The 16,353-nt window shown below is 43.1% G+C and overlaps 1 pseudogene; it reads left to right on the plus strand.

The window, feature by feature from the left end:
* Positions 1 to 13,213: 13,213 nt before the first annotated feature.
* LOC116631257 lies at positions 13,214 to 14,463 on the plus strand (annotated as a pseudogene).
* Positions 14,464 to 16,353: the final 1,890 nt, after the last annotated feature.

Raw genomic sequence — 16,353 nt, forward strand, 5'->3', positions numbered from 1 at the left:
CTTCCTTCCTTCCTTCCTTCCTTCCTTCCTTCCTTCCTTCCTTCCTTCCTTCTGGTATCTGGTGCACGATGACCCCCCACTGGCAGCTTTCCTTCCTTCTCACTGATCACTTAAGCAAAAATATTTTCCCACTTATTAAAATAGTTGTCATATTGCAAAGGCAATTTTTTCATGAAGATGTGACTAACCTCCCTCATAGATGTTTTTTTCACCCTGGCATTCATATTATCTATGATTTGTTATAACCACCATGATCATCAGGGCCCCTGTCTCCTGCCCACCTCTTTCTCATGGCCACACCCTCCCCCAGCCTTCCCTCTCACAGTAACCTGTGCCACCTCCGGTGGGGTGCATCCCTGTCTCCACCAAGTCCTGTAGTCTTCCATCAAGTCTTCCTTGAATATGGGGCAGGGCACAGGGGTGATGCTCTTTCAAGGGCTAGGCCCCACTGACTCATCTGGAAGAATCCCCAGGATGCCAATCACCAGGAACCTCAATTACTTACTGTCTTCTTTTGTGTGAATGTCGAAGACATGACTCTTTTGGGCAGAACAGTTGGATAAAGGAGCTTCTTCTTCCAAGTTGGATGCAGACTCCTACCAAGGGGCCTGGCGTGGAATCTGACACGTGTCCAATGTTAGCCCCCATGTTCCCCGCCGCAACTGGGTACCATTGTGAAGTGCACAGACTGCACAAGTATGTATGTCGACCCCAAAAGCTGCTACTGCTCCAAGGCCCTGACATGGAAAAATATATGACATTTGTATCCCCCAGTGGTCACCGTCCTGGCCAGAAGACCCTCCGGACCTGATACGATAATAGTGGTCCCTTTTATTGAGGATCACCATGTGTTAAAGTCTGATTTATGTTTACGTTAGCTCATTTAACTCAGGACCTCTGCAGCTGGACACTGCGCCTGCTTCCAGGCCTCACACTTCTTCTTCTTCTTTTTTTTTTAGGCCTCATGCTTCTTGTTGTGCCCGCTTAGACTGGGCCACTGAGATTTCTCTTCAGTTCCTCTCTGAACTGGATGGAATCTGTCTTTAAGGACAGAAGGAAGCTGTCCACATGTACGCATTTCATTGTTTGACTCTTAACTCAGACTTGCTGCGTCTTTTTTTTTTTTTGGCAGCATCGGCTTCAAGGGTAGGACAATGAACATTGTTTATTGACCTTTGACTGTGAACCTGATATAGTAATTCATGCAGTCCTCACATCAATCCTTTGAGGGAGCTGTTGTCAACCCCTTTTTGTACATATGCAAATCGAAGTGCAGGAAGTCTTCCAGCTTCCCCAGGTCCCACAACCAGAATCTAACCCCAGAAATCCTGACATCACAGCCTGATTCCTACCTGGCCATGGCCTTATGATCTGCTGACATGGAAACTTTCAGGGTGGACATTTTCTTTCTTGAGGGATTCTTTAAGTAGAAAATATGAGGTTGAGGAGAAGAAATGTCAGTTAAAAGAGATACAGTGATTACAAATATGTACTCGGCCAGGGTGACCTGGACACAGGTGCCACTATGCCACCTAAAATCATATGGCTTTGGGCAAGTGACTGAACTTCTCCCTGCCTCAACAGCATGTTCGTCTGTAAAGTGGGATTAATAATGGGGTATGGCTATTGTGAGTAGTAAGTGAGAAAATCGAGGTCAAGTACTGAATACAGGGCCTGGGGCATGTTAAAGGCCCACTCCTGGCTGTTCTTGCTATTATTCCTACGGACATAACCCTCCCCACTGATGTCACCTCATTGCCTGTCAGCTTCAAGCAGCCTATGAAGGCATCCTACACCCTCTGGGGTCTTTGGTATCATGGCTGGCCATCATGGGGATGAAGACATTGCCCTGAGTCAATGACAAAGGTCCTAGAAAGGGACCAGCAGCTTTCATCACCACCATGTTTGCAAAAAATGTAAGTTCACAAGAAACCCCTGTAAGGTTCCCAAATACCTACTGCCCACTCAGCAGTGCTGTGACCTTTCTCCTCAACGTTGTGCTTCTCTGAATTGTTTTACAAGATGGTGGTAGGCAAGAGACTGGCTGGCCACCCGTGGTTCTTGAGAAGGATGCCCGCCAAACCCCGCAGCTTCACCACCAACTCTGGAAGATGATATCCTTGAACATTCCTTAAATAAATTCATTTTCAACTCAAGGCTCAGCAGCTGAGTGGGGAAGAGTTACCACAGGCCACCATGAGAGGGTGCCCCAAAGCCACTTCTTAACGTCGCCCACACCCCTGCAGGCAGGAGACCAAGGTTTCATCTTTCTCATAGAAAAGTAAACACACACCAGGATATAACCTGCCATCATAATCTATTTGTGCACATTTTAAAAGCCTGTAAGCATGCAGTTTCGTTTTCATTTCATTCCTCAATTGTTCATATTCTTGCTGTACTCTGCCCTCCAGGGAAAGGATTGGAAAATGGATTGAGAAACAGTTATTAATAACCAATAATTAATGACCATGTTTCAGGTAGTGGGATAAACACTTTTTATTCATTGCCTCTGATTCTTACAGCCACCCTGTTTGGGGGGATGCTGTTATGCTCTTTTTCTTTGCTGTTCCTGAACTTAATTTTTTTATTAATGAAAATTTCATTATGAAAATTTTAATTAATCTAATTAATTAATTAAATTTTATAATGAAAAATTTTTTCTTTATGAGAAATTGTAAAAATGCAGAGAAGTGGACTTTCCAATGTGGTATTTTCTCAATTAAACGTCCTTGGGAGGCAGTATAAAAAGCTGTATGATAAACGACTACTCAATACCCAATAACAAATTATAATTGTTGTTTAACGACCAACAGCATTCTTTCCAGGCATATTATAGACACGTGGGAATGGCTAGGGGGCTGACAGCACTACCTTAGGTTTATCGATTGTTATATGTACACTTTCCAGTGCTCTTCATTCCTTCTTATATTTCCATGCTTCCACCTGGGATCATTTTCTTTCTGTTTAAAGAAAGTGCGTGTGTGCTGGAAACAAATTTTCTCAGGTTTTGGTGTCTGGAAATATTACGAGTTTACCTTAACTCTTGAAGAATATTTTTGGTGGCTGTTGTAGGATGCTAGATTTCAGCTGTTTTCTTTCAGGGCTTTGAAGATATGATTCCATGTCTTTGGGCTTCTATTGTTTCTGATGGAAGTTAGTAGTCAGTCTTATTTTTGGTGCTGTGAGGGTGACGTATATTCCCACCCCCCTGGTTTCTGGGAAGTTTTTCTCTTTGTCTTTGGTTTTTATAGCATTTTATTATAATATTGTGTATTCTTGGAGTTCCTCTTCTTGAGTCTGTGGCTCTATTTCTTCAATCAGTTTTAAGTATCTCTTTAAATATTGTTTCTTCAAATGAAACTTGACCATTCACTTACACCATACACAAAGATAAACTCTAAATGGATGAAAGACCTCAATGTGAGGCAGGAATCCATCACAGTCCTAGAGAAGAACATAGGCAATAACCTCTTCAACATCGGCCACAGCAACTTCTTTCAAGACACATCTCCAAAGGCAAGGGAAACAAAAGCAAAAATGAACTTTTGGGACTTCATCAAGATAAAAAGCTTCTGCACAGCAAAGGAAACAGTCAACAAAACAAAGAGGCAACCCACAGAATGGGAGAAGATATTTGCAAATGACACTACAGATAAAGGGCTGGTATCCAAGATCTATAAAGAACTTCTCAAACTCAACACCCAAAAAACAAATAATCAAGCCAAAAAATGGGCAGAAGACATGAACAGACACTTCTCCAAAGAAGACATACAAATGGCTAACAGACACATGAAAAAATGTTCATCACCATCAGCCATCAGGGAAATTCAAATCAAAAGCACATTGAGATACCACATTACACCAGTTAGAATGGCAAAAATTGACAAGGCAAGAAATAACAAATGTTGGAGAGGTTGTGGAGAAAGGGGAACCTTCTTACACTGTTGGTGGGAATGCAAGTTGGTACAGCCACTTTGGAAAACAGTTGGAGTTTCCTCAAAAAATTAAAAATAGAGCTACTCTATGACCCAGCAATTGCACTACTGGGTATTTACCCTAAAGATACAGATGTAGTGAAAAGAAGGGCCACATGCACCCCACTGTTTATAGCAGCAATGTCCACAATAGCCAAATTGTGGAAAGAGGCAAGATGCCTTTCAACAGACGAATGGATAAAGAAGATGTGGTCCATATATACAATGGAATATTAGCCATCAGAAAGGGTGAATACCCAACTTTTGCATCAACATGGATGGAACTGGAGGAGATTATACTAAGTGAAATAAGTTAAGTAGGGAAAGCCAATTATCATATGGTTTCACTTATTTGTGGAACATAAGGAGTAGCATGGAGGACATTAAGAGAAGGAAGGGAAAAATGAAGGGGGGCGGAATCGGAGGGGGAGATGAACCATGAGAGACTATGGACTCCAAGAAACAACCTGAGGGTTTTAGAAGGGTGGGGGGATGGGTTAGCCCAGTGATGGGTATTAAGGAGGGCATGTATTGCATGGAGCACTGGGTGTTATGCGCAAACAATGAATCATGGAACACTACATCAAAAATTAATGATGTATTGTATGGTGACTGACATAACATAATAAACAAATGAATATCCCTTAAAAAAATAAAATTTAAACCATAAAAAAAAAAATATTGCTTCTTCATTATTTCTCCTTTATCCGTCTGGGATTCCATTACACATATTTTAAATCTTGTTTTACTTGCCTAATACATATCTCTTACGCTCTTTTCTGTGTTCCTATCTTTTTTTTCTCCATGCTTCGGTCTGGATATTTTATTCTGATATTCTTGACTAATTCTCTTTAAACCTATCCATTGAATTTCATTATAGTATAGTAGTCATCCTTTTTTTTTTTTTTTTATACTTTGTAGTTTCCTGCTAAAATTCACCATCTTAGCATTTAATTCCTTGAGCATTTGATCACGGTTATTTAAAGATGCATGTTTGAATACTCCACTATGTGGCTGGATCTCTTGTGGCTCAGTTTCTATGGCTTGGTTGTGGAGGGGCACGCCACCCATGGCTGTTTTCCATCTCAGATTGACGGGAAATCCCTCCAGCCAAGAGCACTAATAGACCTTTCTGCCTGTGCTATTTCAAGTCACTTATGCCCACACTAATTTCTTCTAATATTATACTCAGATTGTTTCTTACTGGTTTATATTTTCAAAACTTGTTGCTATTTCAATTAAAAGTATCTTCACCAAGGACCAAATTGAAGCTCAGAGCAACTAATATCACACAGCATTCAGTGGCTTTAGTGGACATTTGTTAATTTGACTATAGCTCAGTGTGTCAAAGCCCATCCTATGTTTGGGGCATGGAGTCAGGGCTTGGGATATTCTTTCCACACAGACACATGACCCCTCTTGGTCAACCAGATGTTCCCACTGGGACTTTGTTTCTGGAGTGAGTGAGGTAGAGGTGTAGGAAACTCCACAGACCTCATGCCAGGGTTGGTGGTGGAGGCTGTAACATTGGTTCTGATCCATCAGCAGGAGCCATGGCATCCCTGCCAGATTTGTCCCTCTGTGTGAATTCGGGTGTCCTTTTAGCCACCTGCTCCCGCCCCTTGGTTCTGGCCTCTTTCTGAGACTTCCCTTTAATTCTGTGAGTTATCTGATACGCTTTCAATCAACCCATTCCTGTTCTGTAGAAACTAAACAGAGTGGGCTTTTATTGTTTGCAACCACAGATCGTGACTAATTCAGTGACCAAGCAGTTGAGAACTCGAGAGGGCCAGGTGGCTTCTCCATCCTTTGCTGCAGACTCAGCTGAGAGATGGCTGTGTTTCAGACCCAGAAACCTGGCGTGATTTAGTCTCCTGCCCAGGGAGGTTGTAAGGGATGCTGAGCATGCTACAGAGTACTCACTAAATTGTGTGCAATTTCCCTGAAAAAGTAAAATAATAATTTACGCCCTTTAACAAGCTTGAAAGGACTCATTAGTGAGAGAACAATGAGAAACAAATTAGGGAGAGAACAATGCATGAAATTGTTCTGTGGTTGACACAGATGGAAGCTGGGCCTGTGTCTTGACCTGGCTTGGCTGGCCTGGTGGGTTATAAACTGTGCCCTGAGCAGCAACGTAGGAGGTGATGGAATCTTCCTCATCAGGGTCTCCCCTCTTGGGAGGCTTCTCTGGGTTTTCTCCAATGCCTTTGTGGAGATCAGTGTTCTTGGGACAGACAGGCTCTGGCAGCTCCTCTAGCTGGCAGTTCCTGACCCTGAACCTGACCCTCAGCTGCACTGCACCTGCCTGGCTACTCCATAAAGAGTGCTAAACTCAGTCTCCATTGCTTGGAGGATTGAAGACTGTGATATGTATTGCAGATGCCTCTGTCCTGCCTCTCCAACCAGATGTGAGTTCCAGGAGCACAGGGCCAAGTTCTTCTATCTCCTCGTATACTGTGCACTCAGTAGGTTTTAGTAAATGTTATTTGGCAGTGATGTGGCTGGCTGGTTTATCCTTCTCCTCTTTGCTAACTCTTACTTCCAAATTGCCACGTTGCTCGGCAGGTGGATTCAAGTGGAAAAGTACATGTGAGGTCAGAATGTTGCTTCCTGTCAGAGGTTCTGAATTTGGGGATGATAGGGAGAGGAAGACTTTGCAAGTGGATGGGTAAGTCTTGTCTTTTTTCTTTCTATGAGGTCAATTCCTGGCTTCGTGCTGCTACAGACGTAACAGTTGCTGTCTACTTGATGGTCTGCATGTTGATGGTGAACTTTGAAGATTCTGTCATATATTTTCATCTACATTCAGGATGTCTTTGCCCTGTGTACTCCAGATGCAACCTGGGGGCATTCTCTCACTTGTGCCCCAGTATTCACATAAGCCTGGGCTTCTCATTCAGCTTTTCCATCCAGGTACCTTTAATGCCAGGGGAGAAGTGCATATAAACCAACAGTAGTCCTCCAACAGGTTTCCCACCTTCACCGCCTTCAACCGCCAAGGTTGCTATTTAAAGCATAAATCAGATCAAATAGCCCCACTGTTGAAAACTTTCCCAAGGTTTCCTGTCATCCTGGGGGTTCTTCACCATGGCTTTTTAAAAAGCCTGCAGAGGCTGGTCTCTTTCTGTCTTTCTGTTGCCACTTCTTGCCTTTTACCTCCTTGCTCATGACTCTCCAGACACACTGGTCTCCTTCCTACCTTTTGAACTCTTTAAACCTCAGGACCTTTGCATTTGCTGTGTTCTATGCCTGGAACACCACCCACAGGTCATCTCACATCTTGTTGCTTCTTGTTGTCATTCAGATCTCAGCTCAAATATCACCTCCTCCCTGACCATTCATCTAATTTAGCCATCCCTTCCTCCAGTCACTGTATATACTTTGTTCAGTTTTAGTTCCTTTACAAGACTTATCTTTTCCTAAAATTATCTTATTCATTTATTTATACACCTAGAACCATGCCTGGTGCATAGTTGTTCCTTGGTAACATTTTGTTGGGTAAATGAATCAAGGAAAAAACTAGTGGGAAATGTTTTTAATGTCTATAGGCATATATAAAAAATTTAACATGAAATTTTCAGCCCACTTCAAAACACTTATGCTAATTTACTATAAAACTATAATTTAAATTACCTATGTAGTGAAAATGCTTAGCATATGGCAAATTGAGTAAATTGATTATTCAACAAGTGAACAAATTCATTATTGAATGAATGAATGAATGATGAAAGTTGATGCTCCAGAGATGTGCACCACTTTTATCCTGTGGCATCTTGCACATCCTGGCACAATGCTGGGTACACAGACCCAAGAACACAATCTTGTGAACTTGATGGGAACGTGCTGCTCTGTTGGTCTCTCTCCTCCTTATGGAGAAGGAAGAATTTTCTGAGTCACAGAGTGCTTCCCAAAACCAAAAGAAGCAAGACTTTCAGATTATTTTCTCCTTGGGATTTCACACCTCTCTAGGAGTTCAGATAACTAAGAACCAAGCTCATGATCATTATCATCACCAATCCAGACTTTCCACAGAACAGAAGGAACAAAGTTTCCATCCCTGCAAGAGCACTCATGGCCAATCCCTCCCTTCCTGGGTGAGCAACTCTGAAGGAGGCCCCTTAATGATCTCTGCCCCAGTAAGTTTTCTAGCCAGCTCTCCATCCCCTGAACTGAATCAGCTGCCTTTTGGATCACTTTCAAGAAAATTACACCTGCCAGATTGATTGCCCCCTTGCACCCAACATCCTTTGGGTGGTCTTTCTTCCCAGGCATGTGATGAAGAAATCTCTTCATGCAGATTGCTGGCATAATGTTAAATAGAATCAGACAAAGGAAATTCTGGGGGGAAAATCACAGTTTGTGTCCTTAATCAACTGGAAATGCCCCTTATCCTTCTAGTTGGATAAAATGCAGTCTTTCTCACTTGCAACTTCTCATTTATAGATTTTTATAGCTTTTTGGAGACAATTTTCCATGGTCTTTTGCATTTTGTGTGTCTTATTAGCAGAGGCAATGATGGCCTTGGCTCTGGATGAGTTTTCAAGGAAGTTTGTGTAGTAAACTTTGAAATGTAGAAAAAATGTCCCCCTCTGGACACAAAGTAGAATTTTCCTGACCAGAATAATAAAGATAATGTCTCCATCCAAGGCAAAGGTTGGGCAGATTTGCCAGCAGCCTCTTATAGGATTGAGGGTTTCCTAACTAAGCATAGTGACAAAGACCCACTGTGTGTTCACCCCCCATTGGACTGCTCCACTGTGACCCATGAACTTGGGAGAGTGGTTCAGGGGAACATGCTTCTTGATGTGCTATGAGTAATTAAGACCTTTGTCTCTGACCCTAGAGTCTCATGTCTTCTGCCCACATCCATGGAATTGTGGCAGGCTAATTTAATGGGAAAGCAGGGTAAAATCTCACATCATTTCATCCTTTGGATGGCCTGTAGTTGGGGATGTGCCTCTACTATGTCCACAAGGGCCACCACTAAACGTTGACTCTGTGGTGGTGTTGGTGGATCTCCCAGTTTTTAGGAGTCTTCAAATTTAACCTTAGGTCATTTTCTCCACTACCCGGTACCATTTCCTACCACCCAGTGAGCCAGAAAGTGCCAGGTGGGATGGCAGGAGGGGATAGTTAATAAGAACAGACCCAGATGAATGGAACAGGAGCCCTGGAGTGTGAGTCAATGAGGCGAATGCTGAGACATGATGTGCTGGGAGAAAACATCAAATCCCAGCTCCAAATAAAGGGCTAATGTCCAGACCTCCAGGAGGCCACTCTGCCTGGGAAACAGAAACCCATTACCCTGGGTATCAAGAATATTAAGAATAAGAGACCTGGGATCGAGGCCAAGTCTGGATCCATTCCAGGCTGTCCCTTGGCAGGAGACACAGGGCTGCAGTGAAACAGAAATGAACCAACATAAGGAAACCACCAAACTCATCTCTGAATCAGGATTTGGCAGCTTCTCATTCCTCTTTCCATTGTGTTATCCTCTATGATGCTATAGATAGAAGAGGCTATAATAATGATTTTATAAAAACAAAACAAAACACAAAAACTGCTACCAAATGTAACTCTTGCAGAGAGAGCTAGGTGGGCAAAGGGATGGGCCTTGAGTCTGGAGCCAGAAGTTACTGAGTGTAGGTCTTGGCTCTGCCACCTGTGCACGGAGGAGACCCACTTCCCCACCTACAAAAAGGAGGACCAGAACAGGACACTAGTCATTGTGTGTGCAAGAGCTCTCAGGCAACTGGGGTGCAGAAGTGGGTGGGCATGGAGCAGAGGGCTCAGGTGAGGTGGAGGGAGGGGAAAGTTACCCCTCAAGGGGGTCACTGAACACCAATGAAGTCCCCTTCTCAAAATCTTTCTTCCAAAATGAGATCCCACACTTCCTGGCTTTCAGTCACAGTAATATTAATAGTAAAAGCCATGATTTAATAGGTGTGTATGATAAGCCAGATGTTTCACACATACGTGATGTTATTTCTAATCTTGAATCATAATGACATTTGTAATATTTACAAAAACTCTGAATGGTTCTCATATTTCAAATGAAGAAACTGGTTCTCAAGAAACATGCAATGCATGGTCAAGGTCACACAGAGAGCTTAAAGCTGGGAGTCACACCCAGGAAGATGGTCAGAGAAGGAGAAGCCACAGTCCTGGGATAGTTCTACAGCTGCCCAGAATGACACTCAGTGGAAGAATGTGGTTTTCTCCTTGGCAACCATACACCTAACATTGGTACCACAGTTTGTTAGAATGAGAAGTCCTTTTCCATGTGTTGTCTATTTAACCCTCACATCTACCCTGCTGGGTGGTTTTATTATTTGCACAGGAGGTAGTGTGGCTCCCGGAGGATTGTGGCAGCAGCAGAGTCTGCAAGGAGATGCAGAGGGCAACCGAGAAGTTCTGCCAGGGTAGGAACAATGACGTGGCCAGTAATGTAGGTGGGGCTGTGGAAGTTGGGGGGAGGGGCAAATACCCCAAGGAGGACCGGTCTTGACCTTGTGGACAGAATAATAGCATATTTTTGCCAAATATGTCCTGTGGACCAGGCTTGATCTGGCCCTGACTCTCCTCACCGCTTCCCCCGCCCCCCTCAGCTTGGAGCTAGCCAGTGAAGCATGGCAGCTTGTTGCTTGGACTCCCTGACACAGCAGATGTGGGGGCCAGGCTCCAAGTAGACTGAAAGATAACCTGGGGGCCCAGGTCATGGTTCTGGAATAGGACGTCAGAAGTACCAACCTCTGACACAATCTTTCTCATTCCCCAGGATGCTCTAGACTTGCCCTTGGCCCACAGATGGGCCCAGAAGACATCTAAGGTCACCCTAAAGGCAGGCAGCCTTGTCCATTGGCTCTCAGAGCCTAGGAGTTGTGTATTATTATTCTTATTTTGCAGACTAGGAAACTGAGGTTTAAAGAGTTTATCTTGCCTCTCTCTTTCCTTGCCCACAGTGCCATCAACACTTCAGGCATTGGCCAGGGAGGTGAACTGACCTCAGTGGTTAATGAAGATGAGTATGTGTTCCTGAAGTGGTGGGCTTTAAAGTCGGACTCTAATGGAGGAGCTGTGTGGCTCAGTTGTGTCAGGGCAGAAGGCAAGGCTGAGCAAGAGAGGGAAGGCAGCCCTAGGCAGCAAACTGGCAGCCTGGGCAACAGAACAGGTGGATCTTAGTAAGGAGCCAAATGGTGCAACTTTACTGGTGGTGGAGGGTCTGCAAGCATGCACAGGGACAATGTCAGTCTTTCCTTGGAGTGATGGAGCCCAGGAGATGGATGGAGTCATGGGAGAGTGCATTCCCACAGACAGGGAAGAATGTGGAGGCAGGACCGTTGACCCAAATGTGGGTGGGCTTGGAGTCTATGAAAAATGGGTTCAATGTTCCCTCAGAACTGTGGTTTCAAATTTGCTTGTCCACTGGAATTGCTTGAACAGCTTTAAAAATATTGGTAGTTGGGTCCTACCCCACAGAAATTCAGATGCAATTGGTCTGGTTTGTGAGCTGGGCATTGGTATTTTTAAAAGATCCTGTGGTGGTTCTGATGTGCAGCCACGGTTGAGAACCGCTAGCTTAGCGGGGGAAGGTAATTGCGCATGTCACATACTGGGCCAGGAGTGAGATGGAAGTGAATGGTGCATGGTAGCTATGCAAAGAAGGGGTAACAAATGACTCAATCTGTAGGTTCTTAAAACAGGAATTAGATTTCCTAAACAAAATCCTACTAAAATGCCCCACAGATAACTTAAAGCAGTCCTGTGGTGGAAAAAATTGAATAATCACCTAATTTATTTCTTCATTATGATGAGATTTGCATCCATTAGTCTTTTTCATGACATATCCTTGGAAAGTGAGGGACAGTTGGATGCCCCAGGGTTTAGAATTGTGGGGACCAGGCTTCAGCTCAGCTCATACAGTTCTTAAACTCATGTGCAAAATAAGTTTGCAAACTCCCCACCTCTGGGCCTAAAGACTGGAAGGCACTAATGTTGTTGTTGTCATTTCTAAGATTTTATTTATTTATTTGAGAGAGAGAGCACACAAACGGAAGGGAGGGACATAGGGAGAGTGAGAAGCAGACCCCTGCTGAGCAGGGAGCCTGATGCAGGCTCAATCCCAGGACCCCAGGATCATGACCTGAACTGAAGATAGACACTTAAATAACTGAGCCATCCAGGTGCCTCGGCACTAATGTTTTTAGATGGAACCTGGAAAAGGTGTGTCTAACAAACTAGCAAACTCCCCAGGTGACTATGTGACAAAGATGATCTGTGGCCCCATGTTGAGAAATGCTGATTTAGGGACAGGGTATAAAGTCTTAATGTATTTGGTTCTCTTAGGAGCACTCTAAGCCACCCTATCAGCATCCGGTGTGAAGAATATTTACAGTTTAATGGAAGCTGGAGGGAGGAAAATCAATTCCTAGTGCTCCAGTCTAAGTATTTGTCTAGAGCGAGTGCAAAGGATGTCCCATTTGGTATGTCCTCACATATCACAAGACTCATGACAGTGCCTGCATGCAGAGCTTCAGCCTGTCAAGAAGAATTTTACACTCCACAGCCCAAGGCAGCCCCATATCTGAAACACTGTCAGAAATGCTGAAAGCCCTCTAGAGCCTTCCACCTGAGGCTGGGGGATATGGGGCAGCTGGCTTCCTGGTTCATCTTTGCTTAAGGCCCTCGTGGTCTGAGAGGGAAGCTCTAAAGATGGAGGGTTGCCTAGGAGTTTTGCCTGAGTGACATTGTATAGCTAGGATACTCCATGAATACTCCCTCAGCACAGCCAAGGTTTCTAAGCTCACCAGATAGTGGGGATGTGTTAATGTGCCCTCATGCACAATAGAAAAGCAGGCCCATGCTAAAGAAAAACAGAGACAGATCTGCTTCAGGGAGGAGTCATTTTGTTTTCAGTTAGGGATGAGCATTTCATTTAATTGTTTCATTGGGGGTATCACTAACCACCTTAACTATGGGGAGAGAGCCCATATCATGCATAGTCCTGAGCAAAAGAATGCCAGGCTAAAGGGAGGGGACACAGAAGAACGGTGATGGGATTCAGGAAGGGGCTAGGTAGCCAGCCCCACTGCAAGTCTTGGACGTGGTTCCTCTTGGCATCTTACTTTTCCCTCATTGAAAGGATGCATGCTGGCTGTCCCTGCACCTTTGGGGGTTAAGGAGATCATGTTGTCCTCCAACAAACCATTTTAGCTGCAAAGAATGAAGACCAGAAAATGAGTTGTACATTGGAGAAGACCTTTGCTGATGCTATGACTCTTGCTGAAAGATCAAGAGACTGTGACAAAGCAGCAAAATCTCTTTATGAGCAAACCATGGCTCTCAAGAGGAGTGGAAGTAATGAAGCAGTATTAGGAAGAAATTCAAGAACTGAATGAAGACTCAAGATATTGGCGAAGGCACAGCAGAGATCAGATGGAGACTGGCAGCAAGAGCACAAAGAACTTCATACATCCCTGGAGGAACATCAGTAGGCTTTGGGACTTACCATGAGCAAGTGCTGAGAGCAAATGTTTGGGTTGCTAATGGCTAACCAAAAGGATGACCTTGGTATAATAATGAAATTTAATGAGCATCACTCTGAGATATTATGATCCCATGCTGACCAGGTAATGGAAATAGCAGCAGTAATGAGGAAAGCCACTGAGATTGGTGAGCATCAGGGTTGCATGAATAGGAAAAGAATTTTCAACTTAAACAGGAAATCAAGGATTTGAGAGAAATCCTACAAACTCAAGATTCAAGTTTTAGCCTCACAAAAGATGATGCATAAGAAAGTACACTCTTTGTTATCAGTCTCTGTCAATTCTTGCCAATTGATCTGAACCTGAGAAGAGCTGAACATTTCTGTGACATGGCTCCAAAAGAGCCCCAGGGCTGGCCTGCTACATTAGTTAGTTAATGGAATAATAGTGAATAATAAGAAATCACCACCTGAATCATTTATTACTTTTAGATTATGTACAATACACTGGCAAGTGACATTTTTAAAAGATCATTTCTGAAAATGCATAATAAAAGAACTAGACATTATTCTTATTAAAATGTAATTTAAAAATAATTCAATAGATGGGAAGTTCTCCAGATGAAATCATAGGGTAATTCCATGTTTATTTTTTGAGGAATTGCTGCTCTCCAAAGTGGCTGCACCATTTTACATTCCCATCAGCGATGTAGGAGAGTTTCAATCTCTCTACATCCTATTATTGTCTCTTTTTTATTAGAACCATCGTATTAACTGTGAAGTGGTACCTCCCTGTGGTTTTGATTAGCATTTCCCTAATGATTAATAATATTATGCATTTTTTCATGTGGTCCCCTGCACCAGTAAACTCACCCCATTAATCCTTTGGATGCAAAAAACAAAGGCCAAGGGATGCTTACCTGGTACTTCCAAGACATAAGGCTGTACTTTTAGGCATCTTAGGTGCACCATGTCGTGTTGTTGCCTCCAGAAAACATGTAGGAACCGGTCCAGTCATTTAAACTTTGACCCCTTTTCCTTTCTACTGCTCCTTCTTTTCCAAAAGTGCCTGCTTTGCTTGAGTAGCTTTGAAGACTTGATAAGCCGCCCTTTTTTCCAGATTTTCTGGAACCAAAGGGATCATGTTTCTTTACTCTTGCTCTGTCATCTTTCCCTATTTTTATTTTCTTAATGGTATTGTTTGAAGTATAAATGTTTTTAGTTCGATGATGTTTTTAGTCCAATTTATCTACTTCTTCTGTAGCTTTTGCTTTTGGTGTCATATTTAAGCAAACAATGCCAAACCCAGGGTCATTAAGATTTACTTTTGCGCTTTCTTGTGAGAGTTTTATAGTTCTAGCTTATACATTTAAGTCTATGATCTCTTTTTGAGTTAATTATTGCATATGGTGTGAGGTAAGGGTCCAAGGTCATCCTTTTGAATACGGATATCCAGTTGTCCTAGCACTATTCGTGGAAAAAACTATTCTTTCCCCAATAAAATGTCTTGGTATCCTTGTCAAAAAATAAACTGGCCATAAATGTAAGGGCTTATTTCTGGACTCCCAATTCCAGTCCAGTTATGTGTCTGTTCTTACACCAGTAGAACATTGTCTTGATTACCACAGCTTTATAGTAAGTTTTGAAATCAGGAAGTATCAGTCCTCCCAACTTGGCTGTTCCTTGCATGATTATTTTGGCTACTTGGGCCCATATGAATTCTAGGATTGGTTTGTCAATTTCTGCAAGAAAAGCCAGCTGGGATTTTGAATCAGTAGAGTAATTTGGAGGATATTGCCATTTTAACAATATTAAGTCTCAGCATCCTAGCTCTGACAGATTCACTGAACACATTTATTTATCACTAGTCACCAATTACTTCAAGGAAGGACACAGAGCACAAATCTAGTATTTTCCTTTCATCTAAATTCAGGTTACAACACTGAGAAAGCTATAGAGACATCACTGGGTGAAGTAAACAGATTGTGCTTTGATTTTTAAAAGAAATTGAGAGAGATTGTTTGAAAATCTTCAGCCTTTTAATCATGTTTGGGGTTTTTTGGGGGGGTTTTGTTGTTTTTTTTGCTGTTTTTGTTTTTTAGTTTCCATTTGTGCCTGTACGGTGCTAATCATTACAGAAAGCCAGTTTATAATGGACAGGGTCTGGCTGTCCTCAGTGGTTGATAATAAAGAATCATTGGCACCCTGGTAGGACAATATTGAAGATGGAAATGTGATTGTTTTATTTTTTCTCCAGACACTGTGGTGTTTGTTACTCAACTGTTACAGGTCAATGTTTGTAGCTCCCAGGAGAAAATTGCTTTTCCCTGAAAACTCATTGGCCCTGGACACAAATAGGGAGTCTGCTGGAGTGAGGCGGAAAATTCCAATGGAGGTTAAGAGCATGAATCCATCTCCCCAATGCACTTGGGTGAGCAGGGGGTAGGTGCAGGGGCGCACTGCAGAGGGAGAGATCATCCGCTCTCCCTGCACCTTAATGAAACACTCTGAGACACAAAAGGTGCAAATTTGGTTGAATTTGTAGAAGCCACAGTTCATAACCTCATCAGGAGGTGTTGATGTTTTTGTCTTGGACTTGACAATGTCCGCTCAATAAAGGCACAGACCTTTCCCCTTCACAAGCTTCCCTCCCAAAAGTCAACACTGTTGTAATTATTGAATGAGAACTTTGCATTGGGAGCCCTTTGATCTTTTCATCCCTCACCTGGGTAGCTGAAGGTGGTGATGTTTCCAGGAAGTCTCCCTGTGACTCACTTGACTTACTGAGGGCCCCTCAGAGGGCTTGACAAGGAGCCAATGAGGTGGAGAATGAATGAAGTGCCAGAAGCAGGTCTGTAGTTTTTGGGTAGAAGAGGCAGAGTCTTTTGGGGA

Source organism: Phoca vitulina, unplaced genomic scaffold, assembly GCF_004348235.1.
Source record: "Phoca vitulina isolate PV1807 unplaced genomic scaffold, GSC_HSeal_1.0 scaffold5, whole genome shotgun sequence".
NCBI lineage: Eukaryota > Metazoa > Chordata > Mammalia > Carnivora > Phocidae > Phoca > Phoca vitulina.